This window comes from Rutidosis leptorrhynchoides, chromosome 2, assembly GCF_046630445.1.
Source record: "Rutidosis leptorrhynchoides isolate AG116_Rl617_1_P2 chromosome 2, CSIRO_AGI_Rlap_v1, whole genome shotgun sequence".
NCBI classification, from domain to species: domain Eukaryota; kingdom Viridiplantae; phylum Streptophyta; class Magnoliopsida; order Asterales; family Asteraceae; genus Rutidosis; species Rutidosis leptorrhynchoides.
The window spans coordinates 587,199,714-587,208,473 of NC_092334.1; positions in this window are offsets into that span (position 1 = coordinate 587,199,714).

An 8,760-nucleotide genomic window follows, 5' to 3' on the forward strand; every position below is an offset into this window, starting at 1 on the left:
TCACCGGAGCGGGGCTGTGATCCTGAGGGTCCGGGGGCAGATGGAGCTGGAATCTCCGAAGGGTCCTGGGCTCCGCTAGAAGTAACCACTGGGGCAGGCGCCTGTCTGCTAGTTGAAATGTCCCGTTCTTATTGATTAAAAACGTTCCATATTAATTGATTTCGTTGCGAGGTTTTGACCTCTATATGAGACGTTTTTCAAAGACTGCATTCATTTTAAAACAAACCATAACCTTTATTTCATCAATAAAGGTTTAAAAAGCTTTACGTAGATTATCAAATAATGATAATCTAAAATATCCTGTTTACACACGACCATTACAAAATGGTTTACAATATAAATATGTTACAACAAAATAAGTTTCTTGAATGCAGTTTTTACACAATATCATACAAGCATGGACTCCAAATCTCGTCCTTATTTAAGTATGCGACAGCGGAAGCTCTTAATAATCACCTGAGAATAAACATGCTTAAAACGTCAACAAAAATGTTGGTGAGTTATAGGTTTAACCTATATATATCAAATCATAATAATAGACCACAAGATTTCATATTTCAATACACATCCCATACATAGAGATAAAAATCATTCATATGGTAAACACCTGGTAACCGACATTAACAAGATGCATATATAAGAATATCCCCATCATTCCGGGACACCCTTCGGATATGATATAAATTTCGAAGTACTAAAGCATCCGGTACTTTGGATGGGTTTGTTAGGCCCAATAGATCTATCTTTAGGATTCGCGTCAATTAGGGTGTCTGTTCCCTAATTCTTAGATTACCAGACTTAATAAAAAGGGGCATATTCGATTTCGATAATTCAACCATAGAATGTAGTTTCACGTACTTGTGTCTATTTTGTAAATCATTTATAAAACCTGCATGTATTCTCATCCCAAAAATATTAGATTTTAAAAGTGGGACTATAACTCACTTTCACAGATTTTTACTTCGTCGGGAAGTAAGACTTGGCCACTGGTTGATTCACGAACCTATAACAATATATACATATATATCAAAGTATGTTCAAAATATATTTACAACACTTTTAATATATTTTAATGTTTTAAGTTTATTAAGTCAGCTGTCCTCGTTAGTAACCTACAACTAGTTGTCCACAGTTAGATGTACAGAAATAAATCGATAAATATTATCTTGAATCAATCCACGACCCAGTGTATACGTATCTCAGTATTGATCACAACTCAAACTATATATATTTTGGAATCAACCTCAACCCTGTATAGCTAACTCCAACATTCACATATAGAGTGTCTATGGTTGTTCCGAAATATATATAAATGTGTCGACATGATAGGTCGAAACATTGTATACGTGTCTATGGTATCTCAAGATTACATAATATACAATACAAGTTGATTAAGTTATGGTTGGAATAGATTTGTTACCAATTTTCACGTAGCTAAAATGAGAAAAATTATCCAATCTTGTTTTACCCATAACTTCTTCATTTTAAATCCGTTTTGAGTGAATCAAATTGCTATGGTTTCATATTGAACTCTATTTTATGAATCTAAACAGAAAAGTATAGGTTTATAGTTGGAAAAATAAGTTACAAGTCGTTTTTGTAAAGGTAGTCATTTCAGTCGAAAGAACGACGTCTAGATGACCATTTTAGAAAACATACTTCCACTTTCAGTTTAACCATAATTTTTGGATATAGTTTCATGTTCATAATAAAAATCATTTTCTCAGAATAACAACTTTTAAATCGAAGTTTATCATAGTTTTTAATTAACTAACCCAAAACAGCCCGCGGTGTTACTACGACGGCGTAGATCCGGTTTTACGGTGTTTTTCGTGTTTCCAGGTTTTAAATCATTAAGTTAGCATATCATATAGATATAGAACATGTGTTTAGTTAATTTTAAAAGTCAAGTTAGAAGGATTAACTTTTATTTGCGAACAAGTTTAGAATTAACTAAACTATGTTCTAGTGATTACGAGTTTAAACCTTCGAATAAGATAGTTTTATATATATGAATCGAATGATGTTATGAACATCATTAGTACCTCAAGTTTATAAGGTAAACCTACTGGAAGTGACAAGAAATGATCTAGCTTCAAAGGATCTTGGATGGCTTGAAAGTTCTTGAAGTAGGATCATGACACAAAAACAAGTTTAAGTAAGATTTTTACTCGAATTAAGATAGTTTATAGTTATAGAAATTGAATCAAAGTTTGAATATGAATATTACCTTGAATAAGAAAGATAACCTACTGTATATAACAAAGGTTTCTTGATCTTAGATGATTACTTGGAATGGATTAGAAAGCTTGGAAGTAAATTAGTAAACTTGAAGGGATTTTTGAAGTGTTCTTGAAGTGTTCTTCCTATGATGATTATAGCTTGATTCTTGAAGTGATTTTTGATGAAGATGATGATTAACTACTGGAAAAATACGTTCATAATAGTGTGGGTGTGTTGAGAGAGAATTAGAAAGAGAATTGGAAGTGAAATGGAGTGAATGATGAGTGGTAATTGGTGAGTGGTGAGTGGGGTTAAAAGGAGTTCTAGTTAGTTGACTAGCTCATGGTAGAAGTTAAAATTGATTAGTCATACATGACATAATCAAGAGTGGAATCCCATGCTAGTTCCTATTGGTATATACTCATAGTAAGTACGTTTTGAAGCTGTGTATAATACGGGTAAGAATACGACTAGAATTCTTGATGAAAGAAAAGAATGGAAAAGTAACTGTAACCATTTTCGTTAAGTATGAGTGTTTTGATATATGTCTTGAAGTCTTCCAAAAGTATTTTAATACATCTAAATACACTACATGTATATACATTTTAACTGAGTCGTTAAGTCATCGTTAGTCGTTACATGTAAGTGTTGTTTTGAAACCTTTAAGTTAACGATCTCAATTAATGTTGTTAACCCATTGTTTATTATATCTAATGAGATGTTAAATTATTATATTATCATGATATTATGATATATTAATATATCTTAATATGATATATATACATTTAAATGTCGTTACAACGATAATCGTTACATATATGTCTCGTTTCGAAATCCTTAAGTTAGTAGTCTTGTTTATATGTATATAACTCATTATTAATATACTTATGGAGATACTTACTTATCATAATCTCATGTTAACCATATGTATATCCATATATATATCGTCATATCGTTTTTACAAGTTTTAACGTTCGTAAATCGCCGGTCAACTTGGGTGGTCAATTGTCTATATGAAACATATTTCAATTAATCAAGTCTTAACAAGTTTGATTGCTTAACATGTTGGAAACATTTAATCATGTAAATATCAATCTCAATTAATATATATAAACATGGAAAAGTTCGGGTCACTACACTAGTCCCGGAAGATGAAGCGCCGGGGTCACTCGTGGGTAGCGGGATCGGTGTGTCGGCAGCAGCAGCAGGTGGGGTGGCTGACGAGTCTGAACAGCCCAAAATGATAGCAGGTGGAGTATCCGACATCTGAACAAGGAAAAATAAATTTTTCCATATCAGTAAGTCATAAAGCAAGCAATCAAAAGTGAGTAATATCATGCAGTAGTGAAAACATGTAGTAGCATACGACATATAGCAGTAAAAGTAAGCAGCAGCATGCAGTAAGTTCAGCGAAAACAAGTAAACTAGCAAGTTGTAGATTAGCCCTATTAGTGAATCCTACTCGGGTCGGTCTTAGACTCACTAATGCAACCTAATTCCCTACAACCAATGCTCTGATACCAAATGTGATGCCCCGTACAAAACCATCGTTAACGAATCATCAACAACAGGATCATTACAAGGTTAAGTACTATATGCTGTAATAAAAGAAGTTGCATTCACGATAAAAAGGTGACGTCATAATCGACATCAAATGTTTTACACCAACAGTATGCTTCTACGAATAGCAAGCATGAATAAATATATGTGACCCTTAGGTCGTTACAAAACATAGTTTCAAATGTATTAAAGTTTGAATGCAAGATAAACAGTTCATGCGGTGATGACTCTAGAGCAGCGGGTGTCTACAGCAAGACTAGCACGACAGCAGAAGCAAATAACCTTAAGCACCTGAGAAAAACATGCTTAAAAACGTCCACACAAAGGTTGGTGAGCTATAGTTTAAATATAACAGTATGTAAGGTAGGCCACGAGATTTCAGTGCTACAAAGAGCGTTTCAAAACAGTATGATAAAGTATATATTAACCGTGGGCACTTGGTAACTAACTTAACGTTTATACCCCCTGAAAGTACACTTGGAAAGTGCGTATATCTATGAAGTATTAAACACTCGTTAAATGCTAGCGCGACTAGCCCGAGTGGGGATGTCAAACCCTATGGATCCATATCTAAGATTCGCGTTCACGGTTCAAAAACCAATGATTAAACGTTACCGAGCTAAAGGGAATGTTTATGCTGTTGTATAACCCACACATATATAAGTTTAAGTACTCGTGCCTAGTATGTAAAACATAAAATCCGCATGTATTCTCAATTCCCAAAATAAGTTAAAGTAAAAAGGGAATGCTATAACTCATAATGATAAAGTAACGGTAAGTATGACTCGGAAAGTAAGCAAGTAATGAAGGTTGTCCAAACGGGTCCTCAATGTGATGACCCGGGAATTTCCGACCAAATTTAAACTTAATCTTTATATGTTTTCGACACGATAAGCAAAATCTGTAATGTTGAGTCTCGAAAATTTTGGAACAATGTTCATATATTCAATTGACCTGCGAACATTACCGACGATTCACGAACAACTATTTGTAAATAAATATGTACAAGTATATACATATATAAATGTAAGTATTGGGAATAATAAAAATGTCAATAAATCATTAGGAATTAAATATGTAAAAATAATAATTAGAATAAATAAATTATATATATATATATATATATATATATATATATATATATATATATATATATATATATATATATATATATATATATATATATATATATTATGAGTCTTTATATGACTCTAAATAAATAGAATATATATAAATATTAACTATTCAATAAATGACATTAGATAATAAAAATAATAATATAATATTATATTAAATTACAAGATGGAATAAAACTGATACATTAACATTATTATTATCACTTTTTATAGTTATTATTGCAATATTACTACTAATATAAAATATGTATATAAAATATAATCTGTTTAAATTGTATTATCATTATTAATATTAATATTATTGTTATCCTGAATAATATTAAAATTATTATAAATAGTATTATTATTATTATTATTATTATTATTATATCAATAATAAGATTATCATCATCATTTTATTATAACATATGAAACTAAACATTTCTTCAAGTTTGCCACTTGATTTCATTCTAAACTTCATTAGTATCTTGACGATTACAATCTGCGTTCAAACCTTTCATGATTCTTGAAAACACCTCAGCCGATAGGATGAATCAACCGCACTTCATCTACGGAAGAAAAGATTTATGCATATAGTTATGCACCTAAGAAACTCTCGACAATTGAGTAAAAGTTTAAAACGTAGCCGCGTTAGATCCTTTGGCATTTATTAGCAAAAATAACTTTGCGATCCCTTTTCAAAGTAGCCAATTTTGTCACAGCTCCAGCAGGTCAACTTCGACTTTTCATTCGAAGTAGCCTTACTATAAAACCTGATATATACGATTACCCTTTTGATACCGGAGAATTCTTTTATATTTCACCATATTACCAGCAGACGTACCAGCAACCTCGTTGCTTCTTGGCTTAAATCTCTCTGACAAATCATTATATTTATTCATCGAAACCCTATCATATACTCATCCGCATCTTGTAACGAGAACTGCCGTATCAATTACCAGGAGTCAGCAATCAGTACTTTGAAAACTCACAGCATATCTACATCAACAGTTATATGTATGACATTTATCTCTTAGAATTATGATCTTTCATTCTGAAATTCTGAAAAGCATTCAGTCATAAATCAATACTCTGAATGTTGAAAAAGCTGTATGAAGCAGCAGAAACCATAGACAACCATAAACTGCCTTAATCATCGGAAGTTTGATGATAAAGTATAGTATGTTAGAAAAGCTCAGAAAAGTTAGAACTGGAAAACTGATTGAGCAAACTACGAAGGAGTCCTTGAACAAATCACAAGAAACTAAGCTTGTACATTAAGAATCCTGATGATTCTGTTTCTGATGAAATCTTTAGCGAATACCTTGCTTCTGACTCCAAACTCTTGCGGACAAATTTTCTTCACCATCCTTCGATATTAGAAATTCCAAGATATCATCGTATCTTTCATTATAAATATCCTCCATATTTCTGAAGAAATTTTTATAACTATTCTTATCCGAAATCATTAATCTCTTCGTGCTATCAGTGTTACATCATATAGAAACTGTTAGTTTCTATATTCTGTAAACTTTCGAACTTAAAATATGAATGATATTGAAGTAATGTTGGGAACTGATGCATGAGTTAGTATAATATAATGACACTTGATCAACGTGATTATATTACAGTAAGTCATGCTGAGTTTCAAATGGAACGTGATGATTCACAGATCATATCGTCATCACGTGCCATGTGACATAACTCTTTCATTCAAATTAACTTCTGAACATATCAAGAAAATATATTCTTGATAGTTCTATTCTCAGTGATTCTGGTAATTTGACAAATCAAATCGTGCTATTACGTTCTTTCTTGTTTAGAACATTAAATTAATTCGAAACTCCATACTTACGAATTCTGGACCATTACTCGCCTTACTAGAGGTCGGGAGGATAATAAAAAGGCAAGGAGATCCAAAATATAAGAGAAAATATAAAGCCCAATGACAACACCGAAATTATAAACCATGGATATCAGTACGTATAGCAATATAAAGACACGGGAGGATTATAAGTACAATAATCCCTAGAGCATAGTAGAAATAAACAGATTCATCCTGTGGAAGTTGGAAAAGGAGAATGATTGTTACGATAGTCAGGATAAGGATAAGGATTAGAATTGGATTAAGCATTTTCACAATCTTTTGGATTTGGGAATTGAGTATAGAAGTGGTGAAAACTAATGGAACGGAAAAGGTAAATTTATAATGGAAATATCAGATGTAGTAATCGGGATAAATCGTCGCATTTAATTATAGAGATCTTAATTTTCTATTCGCCGAAGAATCAAATCTTTTAGATTTCGAAGGTTTTCTTTAAATCTCTTGAATTCCGGAATTCAATCGCGACTACGTCAAAAGTTATGGAAAATCTCCATTTCCTCATCTCGATCTTTTGTGATAGCTTCATTCATACGTTTCTATTAATCGAATCATTTTATCCATATTACTCAAAGATGATAAAACTCAAATTATCAACTCATATTCATCATGAAAACATTTTTATTGTTAGCCATGACCACCTCACTCAAATTTCGGGACGAAATTTCTTTAACGGGTAGGTACTGTGATGACCCGGGAATTTCCGACCAAATTTAAACTTAATCTTTATATGTTTCCGACACGATAAGCAAAATCTGTAATGTTGAGTCTTCGAAAATTTTGGAACAATGTTCATATATTCAATTGACCTGCGACCATTACCGACGATTCATGAACAACTATTTGTAAATAAATATGTACAAGTATATACATATATAAATGTAAGTATTGGGAATAATAAAAATGTTAATAAATCATTAGGAATTAAATATGTAAAAATAATAATTAGAATAAATAAATTATATATATATATATATATATATATATATATATATATATATATATATATATATATATATATATATATATATATATATATATTATGAGTCTTTATATGACTCTAAATAAATAGAATATATATAAATATTCACTATTCAATAAATGACATTAGATAATAAAAATAATAATATAATATTATATTAAATTACAAGATGGAATAAAACTGATACATTAACATTATTATTATCACTTTTTATAGTTATTATTGCAATATTACTACTAATATAAAAGATGTATATAAAATATAATCTGTTTAAATTGTATTATCATTATTAATATTAATATTATTGTTATCCTGAATAATATTAAAATTATTATAACTAGTATTATTATTATTATTATTATTATTATATCAATAATAAGATTATCATCATCATTTTATAATTATTATTAACAATTAAATTATTAATATTTTCATTATCATATTATTACTTATCATATATTATGCTAATCTATTAACAATAATATTATTATCATTAATATTATTAATTATTAGTAAGATTATTAATACTATAAATATATTTGCTAAATATCAAAAACTTATGAGTTATATATATACATATAAATACATATATAAATAGATACATAAAAATCAGATAAACATAAATATATAGATATATAATTTATACAGATATATAGTTATCAAACAACAATTTATATATATATAACTAATTTATATAATGATATATTCAAGAAAATACGTAATTCTGTTTTGCATCGTGATCATACTGTTATACTTCTTTGTTTCTGTCTCCCATTTGTACCAGTAAAGATTTGGATTTACAGATACAAGCCAAAAATCTGTGGAGAGTCAATATCAAGGTTTTATTCTATTTATTTTTTTCTGTACGAATGTTTCCTGTCCATTTCATGTCGACATCTTCTGCTATAAAGCAAACAGGTAAATTATTGATATTGAGGAGGTAAGTGATTTATCAATCGTCATTATCAACTAAAACCCAAAACAACTTGTGTTTGATC